General features: G+C 41.7%; 1 protein-coding gene across 2 annotated transcripts in view; it reads left to right on the top strand.

The window, feature by feature from the left end:
- The first annotated feature begins 11,350 nt into the window (after positions 1-11,350).
- The window catches only part of MTUS2 (microtubule associated scaffold protein 2), a 352,715-nt gene continuing 336,452 nt past the window's right edge, over positions 11,351-27,613 (top strand). For both annotated transcript variants that reach the window (XM_072993758.2, XM_020788605.3), the window contains exon 1: positions 11,351-11,454. The gene's annotated coding sequence lies outside the window, so the exon portion shown is untranslated. The remainder of the gene's footprint in view (positions 11,455-27,613) is intronic.

Raw genomic sequence — 27,613 nt, 5'->3', positions numbered from 1 at the left:
ACCTTAAGTGAAAGAGAATCCAGCAACTTCCATGGTACTCTATTCTGTTCTGGAATAACTCTTAGTGTATCTACTTGGTGCAGTTATAGAGATGTGATATTGTTGTAACTCTTGTGGTTCCATTCTACAGAATCCTAGAATTTGTAGTTTATGAAATGCTTAGACTCTCTGCTGCAAAGTTTTAGTGCAATCCCAATGAATTATAGCAAAGAATTCCAAATCCTTCATCAAACGAGAAATCCCAGGATTATAAAGGATGGAATTTGACAACTAAATTGTATTAAGACTGCTATAGCCATGTAGTTTAGATATATTCTCACTGTCAGGAAGGTATTCTTAATGCCTAGTATCTCCTTATTTGATGTTATGGCAATAGTTCCCACCGCTGTTAAATAATAGCCACAAGGGACCTAACGTGGATCAGGGTTGTGGGGAGATCAAAGGAAATCCCCTCTCCTTCTACTTTGTGCTGCTTATGTGGATTATGTTCTACTTCCTGCACTGTGTCTGCTTAAAACCAAGCACCCAAATCTAGGCACAGATTTTCATTCAAAAATCCTGCTACAAATGTTAGAATGTTACAAAACTTCATGCAAGTTCATATTTTGTTAAGTACAAAATAGAACTGATTGAAATACGTTTTAACAAACAAAGAAAGAAACACAATTTCTTCCTTGTACCAACCTCATTTATTTCAGTATTGGTTTTACAGCCTAATCTTAATTTCATGCATCCTAGTTCTCTGAGGTGAGAACTCTAGGGTTATAAAAAAACCCTTCAGATTTTTGTTTCCTTGGAATCGTGCCCTGGAGGCTAATGATTCTGTTTGAGATACAGTATATGATATGTTTGCCTATTTACATAAGATAAGCACAGAGCTTGGGAAAAGGTGGTGGTGGTGGTGGTGGTTGTTGTTGTTGTTGTTGTTGTTGTTCTTCTTCTTCTTCTTCTTCTTCTTCTTCTTCTTCTTCTTCTTCTTCTTCTTCTTCTTCTTCTTCTTCTTCTTCTTCTTCTTCTTGTTACATTTAGAATATCCGAATAGAACAGATATAAAAGGCAAGAAATTCTAGGAACTGTAGTTAAAAAACAAAAACAAAAAACAAGCAAGGAAACAAAACCCCAAACATTTTCATACTCTATTTGAATGTAGATGCATGTTCACAACAATATAGAGGTGCCTCAACTTACAACCATAATCCGTTCCAGAAGATGGAACGTAAGTCAAAATGGTCATAAGTCGAAGCATGCATTCCTGTAGGAATGCATGGGAACGCAATTAATCCATTCCGACAAAAAAAAAAAACCCTCAAGAAATAAAAATAAAACACTGCAAGCCCCACACTGGGACTGAAAAACCCCCACCAAAAAACAAACAACAACACACCACAGAAAAATAACCCCCCCAGCCCTCCAAAACCGACCCAGAACAGTTTTTAAACACTCAAAACTGGCACTTAACCTTACCAGACAGTCCTAAGCCTCCTCTGATGGCCTCCACAGGCCGATGCCACAGCTGCTGCTGGTACCCGACACTGTGCCCAGCTCTGGAACCAGGACCAGAGGCTACTCACTGGGGCAGCCAGGCTGGTCCTCAGCACTCCTCATCACCCTCTGCAGGCTGATGACAGAAAATTCAAATGTACCAATTACCCATGGAGGGCGGCGAGGAGCAGCGGTGGTGGCCCAGCACCAGGAGGCTGAGCCTGGCCAGGATGCTCCGGCCACTCACCTCATGATGGGCTCCAACGAGGCTCAGGGTGGTGCTCATCGCCACCCTCCACAGGCCGATGGTGGGAAATTCAAATTTACCGATGGCCCGTCGGAAGGCAAGTGGCCAGAGCATACCAGCCAGGCTCAGCCTCCCGGTGCTGGGCCACCACCACTGCCACATCCCTTTCCCTAACCATTGGGGCAAAAGAGCTACAAAGAAGCAGCCTCTTCACCACCAATGGTTTGAATTTCCCACCTTTCCCCCCTGCCTTTCCTGGTTGCAAGTTGAAGCTCCGGTCGCAAGTCGAAGCAAAATTTTTCAGCTGGGGCTGTTCATAAGGCAAATTGGTCATAAGTAAGGGTGTTCATAATTCGAGGCACCACTGTATTAAGACTCCCATGCATTTTAACTCTCCTATCAGGTGGTAGCAGAGGGATAGGGGCTTTAACCATGAGATGTTCTTGCAGCATCTACTATTTTTCAGTCAAAAAAGGAAGGATGAGTAGTGCCCCCAAACAATGACATATGGCTATGTTTTAAGTCTTCAAAAATTCAGTAAGTAGGATATCAGTTGCAGGTTTATCTGAAGAGTGTCCTATTTTTCTCTGTCCCCTGCCTAGTCCTGCTGTTTTCCAGTTTTGCTACTGCACAAGAACTGGTCCAAATCCTCAAATGAGCCATGAAATTCACATGGTGACCTTGAGATAATCACGATATATCAGCCTGACATACCTTGTAGGGTTGTTTTGAGGAAGGAAATGATAAGGAACTCCATGTATGCCATTTCAAACTCCTTGGAGGCAGGGGTGAATGTCGTTTCAGGGATGCTATGAATACATCCCAGTTTTAAATCTGCATTTTACAGCTGCTATCCAAGGTGCTGGGTCCTATTTCCAAAACAGATTCAGCACCTTGAATAACTCTCATGAAGTGGAGAGTAAAACTGAAGTAAAACTGGTCTGGATTCACAGCACACCAGAACTGAAGTCACTGTTCGCTGCTGCTTGCAGAAAAGGTGCAATATAAATGTAACAAATAACTAAATACGTATCCTAATTTTGATTATCGTAAGCCAGGTTCAGTATGGCAGAGGGAAAATGCCAAAATAAAGAAACAAAAGGAAGTACCTGTGTTGTCAGTGTAATGTAGTGCAATGTGTTAGGATAGCTCTCCCTCAGTGTTAGTATACTCTGGTTTTAAGCAACTACCTTGCCATTTCAGTATCCATTTGTGTTCTCCTCTTGATCAATCTTCTGCACTCCAAAATGAATGACAAGAACTTGAAAAGGAAAAACAATGTGCAGTCTGACACCCATTCAACCTTAGCAGTATCCACTTCTCTAATTCTACAAGGAGGAGAAAAACTATTAACATTTTATCTTCGTTGATGATGGGTCTCACTGCAGCATCCCTTACTCATTGCACGTAGTAATTATTTAATTACCCACATGAATAGTTCTATTTACATTTCTGCAAAATTAGCAAATGTAACCAAATGTTGGTCTCATGAGTGAGCCGACGTTTGTACATAACCCAAACAAATATTGCCCTAAATGGTCTTGCTTGTTGCTGATATTCAGACATGAGTTTTTTTAAAAAGCCAGTGTCATCATGCAGCCATGTAATGCTGTTCTAGAAAGCCACTGTTAGGATCAATGTCTATTAGATCTGGAAAGGAACTGGGAATTATTCTTCCCCCTTTCCTCCTCCTCCTCCTCGTCTATCTCTCTCTCACACACACATAGCAGTGTATCGTTATATTTCAAAATGGAATTTAATGAGTTGGAAAGAAATTATTTGATTAGAGTGACAAGTAATGTCCAAAACCTGTGTTACCGTAATATCCATGTTAAGTCAAATAAAAAGCCACCAAAATCTCCCTGCAAGGTCCTAAGAGCTTCAGATCCATCGGGCAGGCACTGAAATTACAATAAGAAGTACAGTGTGTGTGTGTGTTTGTGTGTGTGTGCGGGTGTTCACGCGTGTGTGTGTGTGTGTGTGTGTGTGATATGTGACCTGATGTTAAAGCCATTTGAACCATGTAATTTGAATGTGTATTGAGATATTATGGCAGGAAGACACTCAGGTCTGCTTATCAGATACTGGACTTCATCCTGAATGGGCTGTTATCTTGCTTGGAACAGGAAAGCAATAGAATGCCATAAATTTTGAATTACCATTTTAAAAATACAAACAAACCACATGAAACCCACATTGTCTCTATCTAGTGTGAAACTCACAATCTCATTTGTGAAAACAGAACACACAATCTTCAGGCAGTCTCTGCATCCAAATTGTTATCTGTTGGCTTGTTTTACCTGATTCAGTGTTTAAAATATCTCCAGACTTGACAGTACAAAGGTTATATTGTCTTTTATATCCTTCAATTGTTATAGTCCAATCATGGGAGTCATCCCATTGAATTCAACTATCCCTATCGAGTTATATTTATGCTCCCAAACTCAGATTTCCAGTTCTTGTTTGTTTCTCATACTCCTGGCCTTTGTATACAAACACTGAAGAGTGTATGATTTCTGGCCTGCTTTCCTTCCTACATTTTTATAAAGATGAATTCAGATCAGGGCCTCAATCTGTGCAGTCACCTAAGACAGGTGCAGACAGACTTCCAGCTTTTAGGATCTATTCTGTTACGGTTTTATTACATATATTTTGAATTAAAGAATTTTGAATCTGGGAGTTTACTTAGATTCATTTTTCCCTAGAACTCTGTACCTTAGGCTGGTTCTATTCCTACTGTTTTTCCACCAACAAGCAAGGGCCTGGGGCTTCAGAAGGGGCTTGTAAGTATGTGGATGCAGAATATTTTTATTGGTCGGTTTTGAAATTGAGTTATAAATATTTAAACTGTCTATTCACTTTATGTTTTAATGGGACTTGTTCTATTTAAGTGTAAACTGCCTTGCATCCCTTGGGAAAAAGACAGCATACAAACCAAATTACATTAAATAAATGGATAAATAAACAAATACCAGAACTGTTTTTACACACATGCACAGAGAGTGAGAGTGAGTGTGAGAGAGAGTTCCAGATTTCTGGCAAATAATTTAGGACATGAAGGGAATTTTCTTACTATCATTGTTAAAATAGGACAAATCAGAAACCAGAGACTGGAAAAATTAGCAATGGAACAAGCACTGTACAATTAAATCCTTAAGGTGATTTAATTCATTGATTTTAAAACAAAAACATTCAATTGGTTGGCAAATGTGTCAGCAAATCAGTTAAAAATTTCAAAATACTGCTTTACACTGCTCAAAATTGTGGTAACAAGTTAACACAATGAGAAACATTAACTTATTGCTTTTTGAGTCCTTAAAATAACAATTACAATAGTTCACAGCTGAAAGAAACAAACAATTTAAGGTAACAAATTAATTTTCTTGTTTCCAAGCTCTGACCAAAATCCTGATCTGCTGCAAGTCAGCCAGAGATCTATCAGTGGAGCTTCAGCCCAGCCCTGAACTAAGTCAGTATGTATCCCGGCTTTCCATCCCCCACCCATGTCATTTTACTATACTAGATTTGCTGGGTGTAGGAAACAAGAGACTAAATATAAACTGTAGAAGAGATGCAATTCGTCTTCCATTTGCTGCTTGTCTTCAGTCACACAAAGGTGCCACTGCAACCCGTGGTGTATGCATACATGCCATGTTCATCAGAGAATATTTTTGGCCACATATTCTCCAGAAGAATCAGCCTCCATCTGAATTTTCAGTCAGTGATTTTACAGGGTGGGTGGGGGCTGCTGCTGCTACTGCTGCACAACCAATCCAGCATTATAAAACATAGGAACAAAGCCTTCTTTTATGCATTTACATAGTGTTTGATTAGGTGTGATGAGAGTTCTAATTGCCCTCTAGAGTGAAACGCCTGAACTAGGTGATCAAAAGCATTAATATTGTAAGTAGATGATAATCGGCTGCTAAAATGCTGTGCTGAAGAAATGATCTTCAAGTCAAAGGCAATCCAGGACTGTCTATTCAAAAATTTCAGATCTGGCTGACTGGAGGTATTTTGGATCACTCTGAAAATAATGACATCTCTCCATTTATTATTTGGCTAGGTAAGAGATTCTGCCCACTATCCCTGGTAGCCAAGAGACTGTGAACAATTGCTTTCCCCTATAAAGCTTCATCATTAAAAATTCAGAGATGCTTTTAGGGGTGACTGGTACTTCTGCCACCGGCTAAAGATTAATGACTTGTATGCAGGACGGCTTAAACAGATGCTTTTGTTACCTAGGCAATATCCCAGCTGGAAAGAACATATTTGCAAGCTCTGCTAGGATGAACATGGAGAGCCAAACCTGGCCTTGAGATAAGGTGCCTTTCCATTTGTGCATTTGACTCTGCAAATTTCAGAATTTCCAGTCGACACATTAGCAAAGGTGGAAATGCTCCTGGCAAATTCACTGTCAATGCATAAATTGTCAACCTCTAACATAAACCCAAAAATTATTTATATTACTAGGAGTGGAGTGAGATTCTTCAACTGATAATAGTAACAAAATTACAAAGAGGGTTTTAGAAAACACTTCCTGAAAATTAATAAAGGAGGCAATATTTTTGGATATATGTCCATGCAGTCATTCCAATGAATTTGAAGAAGAAAAGTGTAGAACATCATATTAGATGCAGTATTAGCTTCCTGACATTCTTAGCATTTCAAGGTTTTGTTTGTTTTGTTTGTAAAGGCACAATTCTAGCTCTCATGAGCATTGACATGCTTGAGAACATGTTGGCAGAACTACTGGATTTCACCTTTATTTCAATTATTTAAAATATTTTTATCATGCCTTTTTCCTTAAAAAAGAACCCAAGGTAGCTAACATCATTAAGAGACAATATTTGAAAGCTAAAAACAGTAAGTACTATGAATATTAAAAAGAATCAAACAAAAACCACACTAAAAATGGTAAACAAAGCCAACACTAAAAACAGATTCAAAGCCACAAGGCACAACACTCAATTTAAAACCCCCTGCAGGACAGCCAATCAGTAAAGGGAAAGCCTGGCTGAAGAGTCTTTGTCTGCTTGCGGAAAGACAGCAAGGTTGAGGGCAAGGCACTGAGATGCCCTACAAAGATTCTTGCAAAATCAGCATAAATTATATATATTTTCCAAAACTGCATAATAAATTATGCAAAGCAAGAGAAATTATGCAAATAAATGCCAATGACTTCCCTGATTTATACAAGTCAAGGATTCCAGCTCTTCCCACCTTTTCTTCAAATGTTGCTTGACTTATATTGTGATGTTTTCTTTATGGCTTTGTGAATTGCTTCCCAAAGATGTAGGCGTGTTGGTCTGTTCCAGCATGTTGGTTAAAAAAAGATGGGAAGAAAGAAAGGCGGGAGGACAGAATATTGTGGCATGTTAAAGATTTGTTCCCATGTGAGCTTTCATCGATCAAAACCCACTTCCTCAGACACTGTTTTGGGGCAGAGGGGAAACAGGAGATGTAAGAAATAGAATATAAACAAAACATAGAACATAGAAACTGCTTTGCCACATTTATACAATGGCCCCTGCCCCAGATGATAAAATGTTTATAGCAGATTTTGCTTCTGCTGAATAATGACAACATTACAAAAATATTGTAGCACTGAGTTCCCACTTAAAAGAGCATCCTTTGTGCCTTTACTAGGGGAAGTAAAATGTGTGATTTGTGGCACACTGCCTTGCTTCCAGGACATCAACACTATAGACAAAATCCTATTGCCAGCCTAACTCCACTGTGTAACATTTGGCATCAAATTGCAAGTCAACATAGATATTATTTCTTATGAGCTGAGTTGTGCAACTTAGTATGCAACTACTTTACTTGAGGGTAGCTGACCAGTTCAGTACTTTTCAAATAGACCTTGGAAGATTTAGTCTCAAAATCTCTCAAAATCCCTCAGCCATCATAGCCATTAGCCACAGTGACTGGCTAGTGAGCTGTAGTCCATAAACTAACTTTTCCAGACTTTGGGTCCACAGCAGGATTATGCAGTACATACTGATTCACTCTCCAGGAGAAAACAAAGATGAGGACATTCAGGAGATGATTTTACAGAACACTGAAATGTTGTAGCACCAGTCTATCACCTGAGATTAAAATTGGGCAGGCCAATCTTATGGAATGAAATGCAGCATTAGTTCTGTTGAAGTGAATGGGATGCATTGACTGCAACTATCTTAAATCCCATTGATTTTATTAAGGCTGCTCTGAGTAGGACAAACACAGAATTTAGGTATTAAGCTGTTTCAGTGCTATAACAAAACCAAAGGTTTGCACTGCCCAAGAAGCATGTGCCACAAAGTGGGACTCCTTAAATGCTCACACACACTTCTTCTTTACTACTCTCAAATCCTCAGGGCAGTTCTTGTTCAGCTCTAGTGAAAATCAAACATAAAGCCATTGGATTTCTTTCAGCTTTCTGACCCATGTTAGCAATATGTCAATGCAAACCTGTCCTGTCCATAATGAGATTTGCTACAAATTTAATCACTAAGGCCCAAATCCTACTGAAGAAATCCATATGCATTAAGGGCAGTCGGACAATCTGTTTTCCCCTCTCGCTTGCTGTCTGTCCTGCGGCCAAGCACATAATTTTTTCAGCCAGGAAGTGTACCCAGCAAGCAACATGGGTAGATTCATTTGTGCAGTTGTCCATTTATGCTATTTGAACGCAACAGGATTCTGGTCTATGTGGATGTCAGTTTATGTAGAACAGTGTTCCCAACCTTGAGTCTCCAGATGTTCTTGGACTACAAGTCCCAGAAATCCTGGCCCACACAACCAATGGTGAAGGCTTCTGGAAACCATGGAGTAGACCATCTTCTTCTGAGTAACAAATTTGTTATGTATTTCAATTATCTCTGACTCCTTTTTCCTGGATAAGCACCCCCAAGAAATAAAGTCACAGGCATGGGATCTGAATTGGCAAGGTTTCAGCTCAGGCTGATGGTTTCAAATTAATGTGAGTGCAAAGTACTCTTAGGATGTCAGGGCCAGAGCTTCGAAGCAATTAGTTCTGTTTTTCAATAACAACAGTGTAACTGTATTACACTACAACTGGAAGTTAAGGAGTGATTACTTCATCCCATCTGAGATGTAAATGTTTATAGTTACTTTACAGTTAACAGGCTATGGCCTGACTAAAAGATGGAGGAGAGGTATCACATGCTTTAACTTTCAATTCCTTCTGCTGTCTCACATTTTGTTGTAAGGTGGAGATGAGGACGAAAGGGATGAGAGGGATTTAGAATACAGTTGACAATTAGGAACACATAGTTACTTTTTAAAAAACTGAAACTGTAAGAGGAACTAAGTAGTTTCCTGGAAATCTAACTAATTATTTTTAAAACGTCTCAATTTCTGATCATGGCACAGTGAGATATTTATTCTCTCCTACCATCCCTATGTTATGGCCCTTTCGCAAGTTGTTTGCTTGGTACTGAAAGATCTAAAAGGCTACTTTATTGACAGACTGTTCAAACACTCCCCTTGTAATATGAACAGAGACAGGCATCAGAGGCTGGCATCAGTAGTCTGCTGGCTGAGGCACACATCTCACCTGAATCAAAGGAATCCAGCTTTCTAATCAAACATTCTGTTTGAACAATGGACGACCGTTTGTCCATGGGAAGCCAATGAGCAGGACTTGGATGCAGCTAAACCCTTCACTTGTGGTTCCAGCAATTGATATACAGATCTGTACCCCCTCTGTTATTGGAGGTGATATACAACTGTCATAACTTCTAACCCCCAATAATGAATTGTGAATTTGTCTGAGACCCTTTAAAAAGTTGTCCAAGTTGGTGTCATCACTCAGAATCCTAGTCTGTCACTTTATCCACAATAAGCATCAGTGCTGGGCACAAAAGGACATGAAGAGCTTCCAAATCTTTTAAGAATCAACCCATCATGGTTTACATAATGCAGTTTTAAAGTCATGTTACTTATCCCTGGACCATAAAGAAAGTAAGCAGACCGCCGAAGAATTGATGCCTTTGAATTGTGGTGCTGGACGAGGCTCTTGAGAATCCCCTGGACTGTAAGGAGAACAAACCTATCAATTCTAAAGGAAATCAACCCTGAGTGCTCACTGGAATGACAGATACTGAAGCTGAGGCTCCAATACTTTGGCCATCTCGTGAGAAGAGAAGACTCCTTGGAAAAAACCTTGATGTTAGGAAAGTGTGATGGCAAGAGGAGAAGGGGACGACTGAGGATGAGATGGCTGGACAGTGTCTGCGAAGCAACCAACATGAACTTGACACAACACCAGGAGGCAGTGGAAGATAGGAGGGCCTGGCGTGCTCTGGTCCATGGGGTCACGAAGAGTCAGACACGACTAAACGACTAAACGACGACTTATCCCTGAAGATATTACATATTGGGTGTAGATTCTGATGATCTCCAGTTGGGCAGCAGGACAAGGTACATCCAAATATTTATTTATTTATTTATTTATTCATTCATTCATTCATTTATTCATTCATTCATTCATTCATTCATTTATTTTATATCCTGCCTATCTGGTTGCTTAAGACCACTCTAGGCGGCTACAACGTTTTTATGCAATGTAAAGTCAGTATAAGCTGGAATGAATGAATGAATTGCTCAGGTCTTGCAAACCCCAAGGCCAGGGCTTCCTTTACTGAGTCAATCGGTCTCATATTTGGTCTTCCTTTGCCACTCTCAACTTCCCATGGCCTTATAATCTTTTCTAGTGAATCTCCTGTCCTCATGATGGGCCCAAAGTATGACTGCCTCACTTTTAGCCATTTGTGCTTCTAAAAAGAGTTCAGGCTTGATGTGATCTAGAACCCACAATAATGCTTGTTGTTTCGTCGTTAAGTCGTGTCCGACTCTTCGTGACCCCATGGACCAGAGCACACCAGGCCCTCCTGTCTTCCACTGCCTCCAGGAGTTGGGTCAAACAATAATGCTAATCCACAATTAATATAGCATATGGGTCTCATGATTTAGTCTCTGGCTACATTTCCAAAGTGAACACGCTTTTTTTTTGCAGCCCCGAAAATTATTCTGAAATCTCCAGCAGGTTGCTTCTATAGCAACTAACACAGTCTACCCAACACTGAGCAGCAGTTAGCTTCCATCTGTCTCTCTCTCGCTGTGGTCTCCTCGCACAGGGCCGTCCTTCTTTCTTCCGAATGCCGTTGAAACCCAGTGTCCTCCAGTCACTTGACTGGGGGGGGGGCGGGCGGCAACCAGCAGAAAAACCCAAGGCTTTCTCTCCTCCTCCTCCCCTCCGCCCCCCTCTCCACCTTTAGTCTTCAAGTTGGTCGACAGAATCCGCCTCTAAGTTTCAGGAGGCTGGAGCGGGGAAGAAGTTGAAGCAGCTTCTACCGCGGGCTTGCCAGGAGAGGGCGCCGCGCCTCCTTTTCCGGACGCCGCAGTGGGAAGGAGCCCGCGCAAAGCCGAGCGTGTGTGGGGCGCCGCTTGGGAGGCAGCGGGCGCCGCTGGGTGGCCGCTCCCCGCGCCGCGTTATATAGCTCTCCGCGGCTCGGCGCGCGGCTCCCCCTTCTCCTTCTCCGGCGCTGCCCTCCGCCAGGGCGGGATGTAAGCGCTGCCGGGAGAGAACTGGAGGCGCGGAGGAGCGCGCGAGGGCAGCAGCGGAGGAACCCAGGGAGCGGCGGGTGGGAAGGGGGCTTTTCCCTTTGTCCTGCTTGAGGGAGCGAGGACCGGCCGGGAGGCGGCAGCTCCGCCAGGTAAGTCGCTCCTATTCCTTCAGCATCCTTGCCTCACTTTGGGGAGCCACCGAGCACGGGAGGCTGGCCGGGCTGCCGAAGGGAGACCTCAGCGCCCCCGCGCGCGCCGGACGGTGAGGCAAGGACGCGGGAGTTGCGCTCGGAGCGCGGCTGAGGGGGGGGGGGGAGAGCGGGAAAGCGGGGGGGGGGGAGGGGAGAAGACGAGGAGGTGGGGGTGGGGGTGGTCCGGGTCCCCTCAGCCCCGCCGGACCGCCGGCTCTCCCGGGCTCCCTCCTCCCCCGCCAGCTTCCTCGTAGTATAATTTTCTCCTGCGCAAGTTTTTAAGCCCGTGTGTTTCCCCGCTCTCTCCCGGCACCTGCTGCCTTACACGGCGAGGCGGTCCCCGGACACCGAAGCCATCATTGCGCTGCTTTTCGGGAGAGGACCTGGGAAATCTCTCCCCCCCCCTCCCTCCCTTCCACACGCCACACACCCTTCGGCAGGCAGAGAGCAAATTAGCCGAAGAGACATAATGACAACAACAGAACCAAAACAACTCCTCATGTCTGGGCTTTTTTTTTTTTTTTTTTTTTTGCTGGCAGATTGTCTTGCAAATAATCGACCTCTCCCTCTCCCCCCCCCCCCCAAATCCCCAGTTCCCCACCCTTCGGACAGCTGTTCCAATGGGATAGGAAAGCTGTGTCTGCTTTCTCTGGCACCAGGATGTTATCTCTTGGCTCCTCCACACGAGCAACCCATGGCGGGGGTGGGAGCAGCAGGGGCAACCGCTCTGTCATTCAACGCACCCCCCCCCCTCGGTAGCTTCGCACCAAGGCTACAGTAATGACTGCTTACGAATAGGTGTGGGCGATCTCTTTCTCGCTCTGCTGTTTTTCTAGCAGGGGAACAAAAAGTAGGCAGCTGGCTTGGTCATCCGTCAAAGTGCTGCTTGCTTTCTTCTTGGACCGGACAGCTAGGGCAGGATGGTCTGTCTGGAGGAGGAACCCGATCAACTACTGTATTGTACACAATGGCTCTGTGTGCACAGGATGCTAACTCAAAATATTTACCTGTAATGTTGTGCTGTGTGTTGAGTTTAACCCACTGATTGTTTACAAGGAACCCCTGCCAGACTGGTAAACTGGTTTGTGATCTTTAATGCAGGCTATTGTTTCAAATGGGTCACCTTTGTTCCCATTTTTGATGAAGAAGTAAAGCTGGAGAGGATTAGTGACTTGACCAAAGCCATTCTTTGAAAGATGCTTAAGAAATCCCTGCTCTGTTCTTTTGCTTCGTGGGTGTAACCTCTTGTATGAAAGTGTAGAAATCTGGAGGGGGTGTGACTCGGGGTGCACAGGGGTACATTGAGATCTACTGCTAATTTGTAGTTGATCACCGAGGGTTTCTGATTCCTGTTGTTTTGTTTAATAACAGCAATAACAACAAAAACAGCAACAAAATATTGTTATAAATTAGGCTACTAAGGTTGTTTAGTCGTTTAGTCGTGTCCAACTCTTCTTGACCCCATGGACCAGAGCACGCCAGGCCCGCATGTCTTCCACTGCCCCCCCGGAGTTGGGTCAAATTCATGTTGGTAGCTTTGGTGACTCTGTCCAACCATCTCATCCTCTGTTGTCCCCTTCTCCTCTTGCCTTCACACTTTCCCAACATTCTTTTCTCATGAGATGGCCAAAGTATTGGAGCCTCAGCTTCAGGGTTGATTTACTTCAAAATGGATAGGTTTGTAGTGCAGGGGGCTCTCAAGAGCCTCCTCCAGCACCACAATTCAAAAGCATCAGTTCTTCGGCCATCAGCTTTATATTCCAGCTCTCACTTCCTTACATCACTACAGGGAAAACCATAGCTTTGACTATTCGGACTTTTGTTGGCAAGGTGATGTCTCTGCTTTTTAAGATGCTGTCAAGGTTTGTCATTGCTTTCCTCCCAAGAAACAGGCATCTTTTAATTTTGTGGCTGCTGTCACCATTTGCAGTGATCATGGAGCCCAAGAAAGTAAAATCTGTCACTGCCTCCATATCTTCCCTTCCTCTTTCCCAGGAGGTGATGGGACCACTGGTCATGATCTTAGTTTTTTTGATGTTGAGTTTCAGATCATTTTTTTGCACTCTCCTCTTTCACCCTCATTACGGGGTTCCTTAATTCCTCCTCATTTTCTGCCATCAGAGTGGTATCATCTGCATATCGGAGGTAGTTGATATTTCTTCCGGCAATCTTATTTCCACCTTGGGGTTCCTCCAATCCTGCCTTTCCCATGATGAATTCTGCATATAAGTTAAATAAGTCGGGGGACAATATACAGCCTTGTCATACTCCTTTCCCAATTTTGAACCAATCAGTTGTTCCATATCCAGTTCTAACTGTTGCTTCTTGTCCTACATATAGGTTTCTCAGGAGATAGATAAGGTGATCAGGCACTCCCATTTCTTTAAGGACTTGCCATAGTTTGCTGTGGTCCACACAGTCAAAGGCTTTTGCATAATCAATGAAGCAGAGGTAGAAGATAGCTTAGGCCAAGAATTGGTGGTGGATTCCTATGTAACAGGTAGGAATAGTTCCATTTTGGTGTTGAAAACAAATTTCTGGTTTGAGTATTTGCTCAAATATACTCCTGTTCCTTAGTTCTAATGACATGTTTAGCCCTGCTCCCCAAATGCATAACCACTGTTTTGCACCTGGATGTAATTGATGAATCTCAGGCAGGGTTCTAGGGGAAAAAACAACAAAGTAGACCTTGCAAGCCTGAGGACTCTGCATCCCTGATGTAGAGTCCTGAGTTCAAATTTAACCTCAACCATATGAACTAACTGGACAGTTTTATCTCTTACTCTCAGTACCCACAGCATTGGCAACATGGGTAATATGGCAATATGTCTCTACTATCTTTAAATATTGCAAGATTGGGAAGTTAACATATGTACAACTTTATAGGAATGTTTTCTTCTTTTTCTTTCTTTTTCTGTTCATAAAATGAAAGTGCCTAACTATCTGGCTGGATAGCTCAGTGGTTTGGGTATCTGACTGTGGAGTCAGAGGTTTGGAGTTCAAATCCCCACTGTGCCTCCTGGGAGAAGAGCCAGCCTGTGTAGTCATGGGTAAGCTGCACAGTCCCAGGGCACCCCAGAGGAAGGGAACACTAGTCCACTTCTGAGTACTCTCTGGAAAACCCTGAAAAGGCTCATCATAAGTCAGCATAAACTGAATGATATATGATTATTAATAATTACCTGCATATATTTTTCCTGCTGTGAGAAAACAGCAGGTTGGGACAGTATCTACATGTTAGTTGTTCAGCTCAGGAAAAAAAATAGTTGTGCTGCCTTTTTTACACTTGGTATGCATTATTTTAAAAAATCTCTGTGCAGGTGGGAAAAAGATAAAAAATACTACATTTGGAACAAAGAAGGGTTGAGACAATTCTAGGGCCCACAAGTGAACAAGTACTTACTTGAGTATACAGTAGGTCCCACTGAACTCAGTGGGATTGGCTTCAAGAACTGAGCTTTTGTAATATTCTTCTAAGAATACATCACCTTTAAGAATTCAGGTCTCATGAATTTCATCCTGAAAGCAACCTACTCTGGTCATCAGATTGTCCTGTTATTATATATTGGGAACTAAGAGAGTAATTTGCTAAGAGTTAAAAATGGGACTTAATTCCAAGCCGTTAAATCCAGTGTAGAATAAGATCCGGAAAGAAAATATTTTTAAAATTCTATGTAATGAATTAATGATCTTCAAAAGAACCCTTATTTGGTCTCACAACCTGAAATATGTGACTTCCTTTATTGAATCAAATCTATTCCATGCTAGGTCTTCTTCTCTTATTTTACTGTCTTCAGGCTTTCCTGAGGTACCGGTCTTTTCCATTGAGACTTATTTTCTGATTTTATGTCCAAAATATAGTAGCTTTTGTTTAATTGTTTTAGCTTAAAGTTAGTGTTCAGGCTTTAGAACCCACTTATTTGTCTGGTTGACAGTTCATAGTATCTGTAATAATCCTCCAAAACCACATTTCAAATAAATTTATTTTCCCCCCTTCAGACTTCCTTACTGTCCAACCTGTACATAGAAATAGTAGTAGTAGGCATCCTTCAGTCTCGAGAGACTATGGTATCATGCTCTGTATGGAGGTCTTGGAACAGCGTCTTGTGTGGCTGAGAAGGCCAATTCGAGAGTGACAATCCCTTCCACACTGGAGACAAATCCAATCTGTCCCCTGTCCAGCTCCCTGGTTTTGCTTGTTTCGGGACTGCCTCTTTGCCTTGGTCTGCTGTACAGGTGTCTCTTCAATTAAGTACATAGTAATCAGGAACACCATAGTCTTAACATCATGCTGGATAGGAAACTGTCCTATTCAACATCATATTCAAGTGTTCATTGTTTTAAATTTTGTTTTCTTGCCTTTGTATTTTACCTTCTCTTCTGGTAACTCTAAATAGAGTATCTGGATGCCTTACCTCTATTTATCTTCACTACCACCTTGTGAGGTACAGTAAGTTAGAGATACCTCACTCAACTTAATAGTAGGACTCTGATCAAGTGTAGTTCTGAACCCTAGTTTTTTTTTTTAACCTTAGTCAAAATTACCGTACTATAAGCACAATACGGCACTGTGATGCTATTGAACATGTACTCACATGTTACAGAGGAAAGCAGTGACCCATTTCGGAGAAGATTGGCAAGACACCCCTTCTCAATGGAACTCTTGAACAGAAATGATTTCTGGGTTGTATTGTATTAAATAGAACTGCTTTTGAACTCTTTGTTTCCTCACATTTTATTTTTAATAATTTTATTTTAATCTTTGAACCTTTGAACAGCACAGCTGGAAGGAACTCTATGGATCACCGAGTCCATCTCCTCTTAAGTAGGCTTAAGAGGGGAATTGAACTCCCAGCCTCTGGCTCTACAGTCAGATGCCTTAAACCAGTGAGATGTGCGCCTCGTGTGAACTCTCCAGGTTAATGCTATTTCATTTTTTCTTGTACTCTTTCAATGAGCGGTATATTTCCTTTTCCATTCAATTAACTGCCCATCCCCGAGTATGCAGAGGTCATGCGTGAGAATGGGCAGTTAATTGATTTCTAGCCATTGTATACAGTGTTAGGAGAATAACTGAGATGCAATGACAGAAAAAGATTAGTGGGTACAATGCGTATGATGGGAGGCTAGAGAAATTTCCTAATATTAGATGCCTTTCATCATGTCATGATTATAGGATAAGTCCAGAATTTATTTCACGTGGTAGGAATAGTAGACAAGAAACCATGTGTGCGTATGCATTAAAGCACTTTCCTTTTGCACTTCGCAGCAGATTTAAACAAATGCCAGGCAGCCTGTTATATGGCTGTGTTATGTGATATGCAAATGTTTAGAGTGCTACAGCCTAATTACCTATCACTTCTGGTTGATGTGCAATTGCATGAGCCGGCTTGCGAAATCCTTTTCAAAATGCTCCCTGTGGCAAGCATTTTGTGTGTATTCCCTGGTGTGCAGGTGGGGTGATTTCCCACCCCCACCCACCCTTCTGCAACCATCCAAAATCCCCTTAGTAACAAAAGTGTTCCAGAAAAGCAATGGAAAAATCCATGGGATGCAAATAGCTTTCTTCACACTGAGCAATTTAAATAGCCCTCCATGTGGCCACTGTAATATTCAACGTGGCCTTCACCTGCTGTGTTAATGAAATTGCATTTTGTTTACACCTCGTTTTGGGTCTGCTTTTAATCTACTTTCCTCCATTTATTGTTAGAATAACCATGTTCAAAGTCCCCAGAAGCACACCTTTGTACCTTGCTCTTCCCCCACCAGACACCAAGCCAACAACATCAACATCCAATCCAGGTTCACTGGATTTCTGAATGATAGCCATTATTTATATATTAGCACACACATATTTAAAATTAGAAGATATATGCTAACATCATGCTAATTTGTGTCTTTTGTGCCATTGGTTAAAGGAGATTGGTGGTGATTAAAGGTAATTTTGGATCCATATTGTACAATGTGTACACAATGTAATAAAGTAGTGTGCATATTGAAATCCCCCAAAAATATATTTAAACAGTGATGATTTTCCACAACTGATGACGTCATAACTGTTCCACATGTGGAGCTACACAACAGATTTCAACCAATGGAAAATAACCATTGCACCTAAATTAGATCCCATTGTTTTCAGTGGGTCTACTGTGACTTTCCATCACAGTAGTATCAAACCACCCCCAAGAAATTTTATATGAATGACATTTTAACTTTCTGTACCTTAAGTAGTGGTCATCTCAGCAAATGTAGTTTTTTTTATATACTGGAGGTGAGAAAGGAACAGAAATGCTCCTCCTTCTAAAAAATATCTAGGGCACTTTCAGTCTTATTACCTGTCCTCTGGAAATTAAATGCTCCTTGATTTTTATTGGTTTTCACGATGTAAACTGTAGTAGTATTACGAACTGAAGAAACGGTGTCTGTGTGACTAAAACAAGAATGTAGCATAATATATTGTAATGTTTAAATCACACAGAAAATAATTAACAGGGGAAAATGTTGCTAGTAGGAACTAAGATCATGCATTGATCAAAGTCACTGTGTATCAAATTGGAGCAGTGAAAGCTTACGGACTACTAATTATATGGCAGCAAAGTTTAAAGTCCTTATGCGAGCAGTTGCCTTTGAAGTCAGGAACTTGAACATGATGTTGAAGAAACAAAAGCCTGAGGGATCCTATTCTTTAAGTCTGTTTGAGCTGAATTCTGGATGCAGGGTCTAAGCAAGGGCAAAGATGCTCTTATGATGGAACAGATTTTAGAAAAGTTTTTTTGTTTTTACAAAAACTCCTAGACTCTTTTAACTAGCATGGGAAGTACAGTCCAAAAAAACCCAGATTTTTCTAAACTCTGCTCATGTGTCTCTAGAGCTGGGCCATCTTCAAAATAAATTAGCTCAGGTTTTCAAGTTATGTTTTGGGCCTGGCTAAATCTAAAACAAGAACTCGACTAGTCTGGGGACACTTAGTTTTGAATCCTCAGTATTTAATAGCACTTTCTCCCTCCCTATTTTCTTTAGACTGTTCACATGAAGAGTTTTCCCCCACCCTATGCTAGACTTTTTACATAACTGCCCTTGTCTTCAGAATTTTTTAGGCAAGCCTTGAGCCAATACATTTATTACATTATTTATTTATTTATTTAATTTATACCCCACCCATCCAGACCGAAGTCTACTCTGGGCAGCTAACAAAACTCCAAATAATGTTAAAATAAAACAAAGCAAAACAACATTAATACAATTGAAGATGGTGAAATAAATTAGGTCTTGACAGAAGGGAAGGCCTGCCTAAAGAGCCAGGTCTTGAGTTGGCTCTTAAAAACACCCAGCGATGGAGCCATAAAAATTTCTGGGGGAAAATTGTTCCAGAGGTGAGAGGCCACTGCTGAGAAGGCCCGTTTTCTTGTTCTTTCTCTTTGAGCCTCCCTCAGCATTAGGCCCCTCAGCTGCCCATCCTGTCTAAAGCAAGTTATTCAGGTAGATCTAGGTGGGAGGAGGCGTTCCACCAGACATTGAGGTCCTAAACTGTTGGGCTTTATATGTCATCATTAGTACTTTGAAATCAATGAGGAAATGAACTGGCAGCCAATGCAAGGCATCCAGAGTAGGGGAGATATGTTGATGTTTTCTCACCCCAGTAAGAAATCAAAGCAGCATCTTCTGAAACAGAGGAGTAATAGAAGTCTCAAAACAGCCCTGGTTATATTGCTTCAAACTAACTTTTAAAAAGTAATTATTTAGTGTAATAGTTCTAAACCCTTAACCAATTATTTGGTTACTGTTATGGTTGTAGATTAATTTTCCGTAGTTGTTTTAAAGTAGTTTTTTTACATTCCCATTTTTCAAAAATAATGAAAATAATTGCTCTAATTGAGGACATGTCCAGACAGACATTTGCTCCCCTGTTTGGTGCATTGGCTTGGGTGATTTGGTCTGCTCTTTTTAATGGCATCCACATGGTGAACAGACCAATTTGCTTCCAGGGCATCCCAAATTGCACTTTTCTGAATCCCTGTGTGATGGAACCCTAGCCAATTTTGCATGGTAACAGGAGACACAAGGTGATTGGCTGGGGGATGCAGAAGATGAGCCTATTCTCTTATCCCGAAGGAGGAGGAGCCAGAAAAGCTGAAGAGGGGAGATGTTAATTTGTAACTGAAGAGGAAGGTTGTGATTTTGGGTAGTTGGGTTGTAACTTAAGAAAAGCTTATATTAAACTCTGTTTTCATTACCAATTGTTACTTTGTAATAAAGAACATGCCGTTTTTTAATTTCTTGAATTGCTTGGACCAATATTTATGGCTGGACTCGAGCTCTTTAAAGGGAGATTATTTCAGAAATGGCCAGCCTGAGTAGAGGCTGGTCACACCCTGTCAGGGGCTTATACTGTGGGTTGGTGCACTCTAGTTTAGCCTGTTCACAGTGCATGGGGTCACTGGAAATGGGATAAAACTGAGCCTTGCAGCTGTCAAAGATGCCAAGGCTCTTTCTGGTTTGAATTTCCAGTATCAGGAAATGGCCTAATAGATCAGCTGCTTCAGGATATCAGCAAAATGAACACTTAAGAGAGTGAGGAAAGATATTTTTCCCCTGTTTTTTCATGGAGGGTTTGTCTGTTGCATGCAAAAGAGGTGGAAAAGGTGAATGAGAGTGGAAGGCTAAGTACAAGCAGAGAGATGTGCTTGGACCCTCAGCAGAGTCTTTTTTATTTTCACATGGACACGGACATCCTGTTGAGGAAGTCTCTGATTTGGATGCACACACCCCTTTCCCATTTTAATCTGCTTTGCACCCTCCAAGCCATCCTCATCTCTTCTTGTTTTTGTCTGTGTGGACAATGCAAGATGCAGAAAAGGGCCATCACTTCCTTTTGTTTCAACTGCTGAGATCAGGTGAGGGGCCAGTGTGAGATTTGATACACATCTTCTCTGCATGTCCCACTCCTTTCTCTCTGCCTCCCATCCTCTTCTGCCCCCTCTGCAAACTCAGCATAGCAAAGGTGTGCCTCATGATGCAGTGATTAACTGCAGTGCTGCAACCAAAACTCTGCCCACAAGCCAGGTAGCCAACTTGGGGTTCACTCAGACTTCCATCCTTCCAAAGTTGGCAAAATGAGTACCCAGCTTTTTAAAACCTGTTTTCCCTCTATCTATCTCACTACTTCCTCAACTAAACATAAGAGCAACAGCATGAGCAAGCACTGCAGCCATGTAATACTGTATTCCTCCTCCACCACAGAGAGAGTCCACACCAGAAGTAATTAGAAAATTACAAGTGCAACACAAAACACTTGAAATCACCCCTTCCTGAGTTCGAGTCAAAATGTAGCGTATTTATATCTTCATGGTAAAAGGAACTAATTACAAGAAATCAGTTATTTGTACTACTTATTTGTACATAGTTGCTCCCAAGCAGAGCCTTGACTAGCAGTTCGGACACCTGGGGCTTTGCTGGCCTATTGGTTAAGCTTGCATCACATGGGCTTGTCACATGCTGGGAGAAGATGGCAGAACTGGATGAAACAGTTGGGTCTCAGTATGTAGTAGTCTTTTTAGTTCCACATTGAACCCACCTATTTTGTGTTTCCTTCTGCCTAGAGAACAGCAGGTGAAGAAAGGATACACACTTGGACAGTGGGGTTTCCTTCCCTTCCAACAGCAAACACCAGTGGTGGATTCAAGATCTTCTAGAACAATGATTCCCAACCTTAAGTCTCCAGATGTTCTTGGACTACAATTCCAGAAGACTTCACCACTAGTTGTGCTGGCCAGGATTTCTAGGAGTTGCAGTCCAAGAACATCTGGGGACCCAAGGTTGGGAAGCACTGTTCTAGCAGTACATGTTTTTACCCTCCATAATCCAGCGCCCTAGGTCAGGGCCCTGGTTTCTGTACTCTGGTTATGCCTCTGCTTCCGAGTTAATAGAATGTAAAATCAATAAAAGACCTGTTGAAGCATTAATTTTTATTTTCACCCTCAAGTCTTTTTCATAGAATCATAGAATCATGAAGTTGAAAGGGGCCTATAAGGCCATCAAGTCCAACCCTCTGCTCAGTGCAGGAATACAAATCAAAGGATATCTGCCCAGGTGTCTAAATTTCCAGTGTTGGAGCACTCACCACCTCTCAAGGTAATTGATTCCATTGCCATACTGCTCTAACAGTTAGGAAGTTTTTCCCGATATTCAACAAAAAACTGGCTTCCTATAACTTGAGCTGATTGTTACATGTCCTTCACTCAGAGATGATCAAGAACAGATCCTGTAATTCTCCAGCTCATGTATGACTTTTACCTATTCTAAAAATCTGAAATCTCTCTACTAAGGCTTGGGTAACGCCAGTAGAAGTTTTAAGCTAAAATTGGCAGGTATTTTTGCTCACACATGGTCCTTGAATTGTGGGCCCTGAGAGTTTTTCTAAAACTGAATTCTATCAATCAGGCTTAGTGACATTCCCAACCTTTGCTTTTAGATGGTACCAGGTGGATGGACAAACAGCTGGATCTGGCATAAAACTGCTCCTTCCTGTCCCAGTTTGAGAAAGTGGTTTTGCAGCTCTCAAAGTCATTCCTTAAAGCAAGAGTGGGGAGTGAAATAGGGGCTGGATTTCCACAGTTATGTCATGGGATGGGCTACAGTTGTGATGTCATCAGGATTCTGCCCAAATCACCATATGGTACAATGAGGAAAGTGGTGGTGGGGAGCAACTCACCATCAGATGGTGCTCTGAGATTGCACTACTTCCTCTTTGAAGAGCCTCATGACATTGTGGTTAAACTTCAGTACTACAGTCAAGACACTGGTCACACCTGAGTTCAGTTCCAATGGACACAGGTAGCCAGCTTGAGGTTGACTCCGTCTTCCATCCTTCCAAAGCTGGTAAACTGAGTACTCAGCTCTGAGAGAGGGCAATGTGTAGCTTACATAATTAAACCAGAGAGTGCTTTAAGCAACAATCTTTGCTTTTCTTTGAGTGAGAGGGATTCATTCTCAGGGAACATGTCCAGCTGATTCCTGTTTTAAAGGTTCCTGCTTTTAAAAAGGTAAAGGTTCCCCTTGATAATTTGTCCAGTCATGTCCGACTCTAGGGGGCGGTGCTCATCTCCGTTTCCAACCCGTAGAGTAGCATTTGTCCAAAGACAATCTTCCGTGGTCTCGTGGCCAGCGTGACTAGACACAGAGCGCCATTACCTTCCCACCATGGTGGTACCTATTTATCTACTCGCATTTTTGCATTTTGCATGCTTTCGAACTGCTAGGTTGGAAGGAGCTGGGACAAGCAACGGGAGCTCAGTCCGTCGCGTGGATTCGATCTTACGACTGCAGGTCTTCTGACCTTGCAGCACAGAGGCTTCTGCGGTTTAACCCGCAGCGCCACCACATCCCTGCTTTTAGCCTCCTTTAAATGGGAAAAAGAGTTCTTCCTGCCAAAACTGTTGCTGATAACTTATCTATCACGTGGTGCTACATGTTATTTTTATATTGGAGTGGTGCAACACATTTGCTGATTCTGGTTTAATTTTTAGGAGTTGCATATAAGTTATCTTAGATATTAATTTAATGAAAAAGAGTGGAATACATTGTTAAATCTGTCTGTTGTTAGCCAATCAGTCAATTATATTCAGAGACTCTAGGAAACAGAAGAAAACACGGGCCTGTCCCTTCCTGGGTTTGAAGTGCCAAAGACCGTGGCAGCTTTTCCAGTAGAGAAGGGCACAAACCTTGCTTCAGGCGTTCAAGCCAATTTATTTACAGTATTTATTTAACGTATATGCCACCCACTCTAGCCAAAGGTCTCTGGGCAGCTTACAACAATTAAAATACAATTGCAACAATTAAAATACAATTGCAGCTTGTATTTTAATACAAGCAGCACCACAGGTGCTGTGTGTTCTCTTCCCCTGCCTCCCTGGTTGGATCTCCCATTCACTAGCCCAGTGGTTCTTAACGTGGGCGATAATGCCCCCCAGGGGGCGATTTCATTTTTCAGGGGGGCGGTAGAACGAAAAGGGGCGGCGTGGGGGCGCTGGAGCAGAAGGGGGCGGTAGGGGGGCGCTGGAGCAAGCCAAACCTGTGAAGATGGCTGCAGTCTTTTTACAGTGTGCATGAATATATATTTTCCTCCAATCTTAATTTAGTTTCAGAGTTTTCATCTTGAAATTTTTAGTTCCTGCATTGCGGTTTGTTTTATGCCCTTTTTTAATTTCTTTTTGTGTCTTAAAATTCACTTGCAACTAAATCATAAAATGTTACTTTTGGGGGGCATTTCATTTTCTTGCAATTGAATTTTGTTTTCAGGGGTCATTGGATTTAAGTGTCATAAATAAATAAATAAATAAAATTAAATAAATAAATAAACAAACAAACAAATAAATAAATAAATAAATAAATAAGATATCATCACTGCGGGGAGGGGGGGCGATGATAACTTCCTCAATTGCTCAAGGGGGCGTTTCTTTCAAAAACATTAAGAACCACTGCACTAGCCAATGCATGCTCCACTCCTCCTCCTCTTTGGCTGTTCAGCTAGTCTCCAGTAGGAGCATGGGCTTCCCTGCTCTGCCTTCTTGGCTGAACATCCACTCAGACAAGGAGGCAGGACAAGCAAACCTCTGTTCCCACTGGAGACTGGTCAAACAGCTGAAGAGGAGGAGGAGGAGAGGACCACACGCTGGCTAGTGTATGGGAAACAGAGGAAGATAGAAATTATAATCTAACAGATCCAGAGGGTACCAAGTAATTATGTGCTAATTCTCGTTCCCTGAATGTGGAAACATGTGTTGGCAAAAAAGCACTATATCAAACAGGGAGAATCCCAAGGTTTGCCAAACAAAGCACATAGGATAGGTATGGGTTGCACACTCCCTCCCTCTGCAGCAGACTGGGTGGCCTTCAGCCTTCAGTAGACACTTCATTTATACCACAAATCAATTTGCAATTAGTGCCAAAGGTTGTATTAGCTGTAAAGTGAGAGGCCATGTCTTCTAAGGTATGAGAAGGTCCCCACCCTACCCTTTGTAGTTACCCTTTCTTCCTTTAGGGAAGAGAAGACCCCCCTAAGGATGCATGGGACCCAAAACAGTCCACTGAGGACTGAGCATGCTCTTTGAACACACAAACTCTTTTGTGTGTGTGTGTGTGTGTGTCTGAGAGAGAGAGAGGGAGAGGGAGAGGGAGAGAGAGAGAGAACAGCTTCATAGAAGAGTGATGGAGTGAAATGATATTATCTTGAAGGAGGGCATGCCTGGCTTTTCCTGCCCCTATAAACAATTTGGAAAAGTTACTTTTTAAAATTATAACTCCCAGAATCTTTCTGGAGAATTCTGGGAGTTGCATTAAACTCCCCCCCCCTTTTAAAGTTACGAGTACTCACATTGTGGCATATGATTGCTGAATATCCCATTTGTATGCTGAAATAGTAAACACTAGAGATGTAAATCTGTACACTTTGAATTGGCTCCACACTAGAGGACCTGTATTCTCAGGTTGTCATTCACTCACACCAATCTTGTTGAGGAGAGTGTTTTCCCTGTGTTTTCATACCCTAGTGCAGTCACGGGTGAGCTGCACAATCACAGGGTGTCCCCAGAAGAAGTGAATGGTAAACCTCTACTGCAGATAGCTGCCATTTCCATGGTATCTCACACCCATATAGCAGCATCTGCCTACGTTATGTTTTATTTTCTTTGCAGCAAACAGTTAAAAACAACAACAAAGTGTACACATTTTACACCATTGATTAGGGCCTGAAGTGTTAATCAATTAATTGGAGGGAGCAATCAATTAAAGCTTTAATTGCAGCTTAAAATTTGACCCATTATTAAGCAACATTACTGACAAGATGGCAAAGACTATAGGATTCGGTGATGGCTCACACAGGTCAATGGGGATTTGATGAGTTAACTCCACTGTAAGTTTCACTTGATTCAATGTGCCCCTGCTCTCTAGTTGCAGCTTACTACTGGATTACAGTCACTGTCCAGTAAAAATGGCAGTGGTCAGTTCCAGCCCATGTCAGCACAACAGCAAAACTTAGGTCTGTTAAAATACTTACAAGCCTGGAATTGTTTAAAAGGACATTTAAATCCTTTTTAAAAACCAAAACTCAAATATGATATTGTTATTGGGAATATTTCATGTTCCAAAAGTTCATGTTAGAAAAATGTAATCAATTGATCAGATTCAGCAGTAAAAGGCACAAATATGTAGCACAGTTTTTAACCTTACTTCCTTAGCTGTAAATTTCTTTCGTCCCAGCGGGGTTTAATAAGTCGGACAAACATGGGACTTATTCTATCAATGGTTAGAAGAATGTTGTATAGATTAGGAGTATAATGTGTGTAGCAGTTGTTTTACAAATGATTATAAGCTGTACCCTGGTGACACGATGTTAAACCAATATGGATGGATTTATATAATAATAATAAAAAAATAAGTCGGACACGACTAAACGACTAAATGAAACGAAGTCTGTTTAGGGCTGTGATCTTAATATCTTTTGAGACCTGCAATTTTTTTTCCAGTTTTGAGGCTCAGATGCTCAAACTATCTTTAAAATGTGCCAATAAATTTGAGGCTCTATCTACAATATATAGGTTGGAGATACTGGTCGTGGGTGCAGCACCTATACCCCCACAAGGTCACCAATGAGTTTCATGGCTTAGTGAAGTGGCTCCCAACCTTGGTTAACCCAGATATTCTTCGTCTGCAATTCCCAGAAGCCTTCACCACCAGTGGTGTGTCCAAGGTTTCTGGGAGTTGCAGTCCAAGAACACCTGGGATACCAAGGTTGGCAACTACTGGCTTAGTGCAAATTTGACTGTGGATCTGCCAGGTCTCATTCCAGTAATGTACTCGCAATACCACACCTGAAGATGTTTCATATCTACAAATGATATTTGTTATGCAGTGAAAGACTGCAAGCAAAATATTCTTTCTGCTTAGTGAATGTCATTCCCGTGATACCAATTGATTTGTGTTGCCAAAAGCAACTGATGTTATGGCACACAATTAAAATGGACCTCCTACATCATCAGCAAAGAAAGATAAGGGGTGTTAAAAATGACTAGCGTCGTTTTTTAATGTAGGAAGTTACTGTACTCTCCATTTATAAGGATTTGGGTCAAGAGTTTAGTAAGACTTCTCTGTCTTTGTATAATTAGCTGATAAAATGACTCAAAGATTAATGGCTTTTTTGCTGCTCTTGTAGCTAAGGACAGCTAGTACAAAGAGACATGTGATAACACTGTAACAGTCAATCCAGTTAATTATTACTGGATTACACGAGGACTTCTATGGACATACTGATGACATTCATGTTAGATCCCGTAAAGTATAACAATGAAAATTATTCATAAAATGAAAAGAATTACTGTATTTTTTGCACCATAAGACTCACTTTTTTCCCACAAAACAGGGGTGTGGAAAGTCTGTGCGTCTTATGGAGCAAAGAAAACAGATTATATTTTCCTGTTTTCTTCTCCTAAAAAATTGGTGCGTCTTATGGAAAGGTGCGTCTTATGGAGCGAAAAATACGGTAAATGGTAAGGATTTGGGTTATGATTTGAAAGTTTTACTGATTTTGTTAGTCATGGGTTGGAGGGAATCAGTAATCAGTCTTGCTTTATATTGGACCATAGATGTTTGTTCAGATAGTTTTGGCTGCATTACTGAAAATGTCAATCTTTTTCATAGTTCAGTGCCAGTTTATATGTTGACGTTGCTGGTGGCTATGTGAGGAAACCACCAATGGCTGCAGCATACTAAACTTCTGGATGGTTTGCTCCTCTTCTGTATTATAAAAATAGCCTAGCAGAGAGGTCACAGGATAAATTGTGGCTTGCATATATATTTCAGTCAATTGGGGATCCTGCTGGCACAGATAATGCAGTACTGGGTTTACGCATTAATAAATTACAACCTAGGGCCTCAGATCATGAGGGGCCTCTAAACATAACCATACAAAAATCTAAAAGGAAAACAAAATGCGTGTTTTTATAAATGGTTAACTTTCAAGTTGGGTAATGGTGTGAGTCTAGCAAAACTAGCTTAGAACTTCAGCATAATGGTCTGACCCAAATTCCCCTGCCCTCCCTATATAACATGGTATACGGGGCAG

The sequence above is a fragment of the Pogona vitticeps genome, chromosome 3 (assembly GCF_051106095.1).
Source record: "Pogona vitticeps strain Pit_001003342236 chromosome 3, PviZW2.1, whole genome shotgun sequence".
Lineage (NCBI taxonomy): Eukaryota > Metazoa > Chordata > Lepidosauria > Squamata > Agamidae > Pogona > Pogona vitticeps.
The sequence above is the reverse complement of the archived record's forward strand: the minus strand, read 5'-3'. Positions and strand labels throughout refer to the sequence as shown.